The 3,542-nt window shown below is 37.0% G+C and overlaps 1 protein-coding gene across 5 annotated transcripts in view; it reads left to right on the forward strand.

The window, feature by feature from the left end:
* Positions 1–707: 707 nt before the first annotated feature.
* Positions 708–3,542, forward strand: part of ptpn13 (protein tyrosine phosphatase non-receptor type 13) — a 51,099-nt gene continuing 48,264 nt past the window's right edge. For all 5 annotated transcript variants that reach the window (XM_017307985.1, XM_017307986.1, XM_008424542.2 and 2 more), the window contains exon 1: positions 708–1,069. The gene's annotated coding sequence lies outside the window, so the exon portion shown is untranslated. The remainder of the gene's footprint in view (positions 1,070–3,542) is intronic.

Raw genomic sequence — 3,542 nt, forward strand, 5'->3', positions numbered from 1 at the left:
TAATTATTCATGCTATAAGGTGGCATCTGTAATGACGTTCAAAAAGCCATCTTTCTGTGAGGACAATGTTTAAAAGCCTTTTTTCCAGGCTGTCAAGGAGGGTGCAACAAAAGGTGTAGAGGTGGTATGTTGTGTTACTTTAAGTAATATAATCCCCAGGAAAATTGAGGAGTTTTCTTTTTTTATTTATTTTTTGCTGCAGTTTTGTTTTTATAAACTTGTATTACAACTTGTAAAATGTTGCCTGTTGATGTGATCCTTTCTGACGTTTGTTTGAATACTATAAAGATATGAAGATACTTGTTCGCTTACAAGATTTATAATTAAACCATTAAATATGAATCACTTCAAGGTAACTCCCCGACCTCCCCCCCACAAAACAAACAAACAAAAAGAAAATACAACAAAACATTTAAATTTCGGACATAAGCTAGAACGCCGCCAAAAAACGTTCTCATCTGTTGCTGCTTCTTTTGTGTTTGTCTATGTTTTATTATTTTGTCTCATGTCATGCTACATTTATGGTAATTAAAGGGAGGGGATTTGTAGACCACAGAAAATTTAATAAACCAGATTCTGCTCAACGTTTCCCTCCTGGTTGTGTGTTGCCATGGCAGTGGTTAAAATGACAGTCCCCCAGGAGCGAGCCAATCAGCGGCCAGTTTTAGGTGTCCGGTTACTCCCAGTCAGCCCACGCTAAGCTGGCAGAGGGAGGGCTTATTCCGCTGCTCCGCAGAAATGGTAACTTTGTTTCGCTGGAGGAGAGCTCGTAACTGTGCCGAAGCGAATAGACTGGATTCCCAAAGAAATAGAAAAATATTTTAATGTAACATTTTTTATTTTATTTTTGTACTTTTACTTTTGGCTGAAGTTTATTCCACGTAGAGGACCATTAAAGTGGAATGAGTAGCATGACCTGTTGCCTGTCTTCTTCGCCGTGTAGTTAACTACAATCCAAGATGTTGCTTTGTGGATGGGATGGCGTCTGGTGCAGTTTGTGTGCGGACTCGTAGCTTCGTCGGAGTACGAACATTTACCCCTGAATTAATTGTCTAACTCTTCTTTCCTGGTAAGCTTAATTTTAAACTCACTTAATTTTCTCTCTATTTTATTTACATGTGTTTTGGCTAACTTTAGCCCAGCTGTGAAACTTGAAGGATTGAGTCAGCTGGAGTGAGACTTAAGTCTTTCTTCAGTGCGTTGACTAGGCAGGTAGCTTGTCTACTATCCTTTAGATTGTTAGAATCACTTTGTTTTTTGTTAAATGCAACGTTATATTAAGCTTATGTGTATATTTTTGGCTGTCCCTCATCACTAAGGTAAAAGCATTTTAATTGGGAGGGAGGGAATACTACTATAAAAATAACATGCCATGTAACTGTTTCAAACATCTATCACTTGTGTAGCTTGGCTCTCCCTGTTACCAAAGCATTTAGAGCCATATAGTCATTATTGATTAAAGGTTTTATGGATTGGCATGTGAGAAGGTAGTTTAGACCCCCTCCCCCTTCATTAACATCAAAGTATACTGAAGTTAAGTCAAAGTGAAAGGTCAAGGAAAGCTAAGCTAAAGAAGACTCTTGAGGCTGGGTGAACATTCTCATCTAAGCTGTCATGGAGAAGGAGATGTGAGCATCATTCATAGGAAAAAATGAGCAAAATAGTTAAAGGGTAGGGTTTTTGTGTCGGGCAGAAGGCAGGCTAGAGTGAAGTTTTGCTTTTAAAAAAAAGAAAGAAAAAAGAATGCTCTCCATGTCACAGTTCTCATAGCAACCCTGTGATTAACAGAAATGGAACAGATGAGGTCCAGACCAAAATGAGAAATGAGGACTGTTGGTCCAGAGTTGGGCTGATAACCAAGGAAATAGTCATAGCACTTCAAGACAGGCTTCACTGAAAAACAAAAACACTGAGTGGAGCTCACTGGATTGTGAAGAAGGAAAACAACCCCGCCTCCCCCCCCCCCACCCCCCAGCTAGAATGTGCAATGTTCATGGCTGTATTGGCCTGTGTTTTGTGTAATCTGGAAAAGTACATCCGCTAATGCTGTAGATGGTATGTAGATCACAAAGAATGTGAACTAACCACTGGGTTTTCCCTTTTATTTAGGTGAGTCACTGCTGATGCTAAATCCCTACTGCTGTTTTGTTCACATGAAACACATAACACCCAGCTGGGTGTTATATTGTGTTACAATTTTATTTTTGTAACATAATATTAGAGTAAGAAAGAACTTAATGTATGCAGAGCTAAATTATTCTTGACTTTAAGCAAGAGGTTCCTCTAATTGGCTACAGCTCTGATCATGGAGTGTGTGTGTGTTTTTTGTTGTTAATTACATATACATTTTTAAAACTTCCACCACATCCTGGTCTAAACACACCAATTGCTCTTTTAGTTTAATAAAAATTAGACAAATATTAGTGGAAGATCTTCTGACATATAAATATGACAATTTTGTGATCACATTGTGGTTGTTTTTTTGTCATCAGAAATATTTTGCACATGTTTTTGCTCCTTTTGATGTAGTGGTTTTTAAAAAAGGGTCAAAGTCAGAATTGGCTGTGCAAATTTAAAAGAAAACCATAAATCTTTTTTAACTAAAGAAATGTCCTAACTGATCCAACTCCAAACTAATTAACAAAAAATAATAGTAAAAGCATACAAACATTAGAAGACATCTTGGTTGTATTTGATGATGTGTGTGTTGTCATTTTACCCCTATTTTTATTGACTTATAATAATGCTCATATCTTCTCAGTTGATACTCGCAAGCCTTTTTTACTCTGAATAACAGACCTTGTAAATAATCTGAAATGCCCACAGCTTGATAAACCACATTTTGTAACGTTGATTTTTCATCTCAGCAACATCCAGTTGTTTTGCTTTATGATGCCACATCAGACACAAGCAATTAGATAAAGAGACATGTTTGAGATTTGCCTTTTACTCGGATCTATAAAAAAGCTAATATACATTAAAACTAAAACTCTTACTGCAATTAACACACACTTCGGTAGATGTGGTGAAAATAGTATTTGAGGAACCAACACAATAATGCATTGCATCTCATTTGTTTGCTTTTGCAAGGGATTATAATCATAGAGAGACTTAATTTCTTTTAGCCAGCTATTTGTTGAAAAATCTGAAGGTTTTGCTGCTATCTTGACTCGTGTTGCCGAGGCTATAAAAAAAAATAACAAAATTGATACACTTGTTGCTTTTATGTAACAATATTCCTATGCAAATCTAGAGCTGCAATATGACAAATGGATTGTGGTCATTTTGTCCCTCTTTTGAGTACATAAAGAAACCCTCTGTCACAACAGTCACTATACCAGGCCTATGGTTCGCACCGGTTGCTTTGTGCCCACTGTAATATCTAAAAAAGTCTCCATTTTACAAATAATATTTTATGTCAATCAGCTGGCTGAAACACGGATCAGAACCAAAGTCATGGGATATTATTTGGGTATGGGTGATATATATGAGAGAGAGAGAGAGAGAGAGAGAGAGAGAGAGAGAGAGAGAGAGAGAGAGAG

This window comes from Poecilia reticulata, linkage group LG12 (genome assembly GCF_000633615.1).
Source record: "Poecilia reticulata strain Guanapo linkage group LG12, Guppy_female_1.0+MT, whole genome shotgun sequence".
NCBI lineage: Eukaryota > Metazoa > Chordata > Actinopteri > Cyprinodontiformes > Poeciliidae > Poecilia > Poecilia reticulata.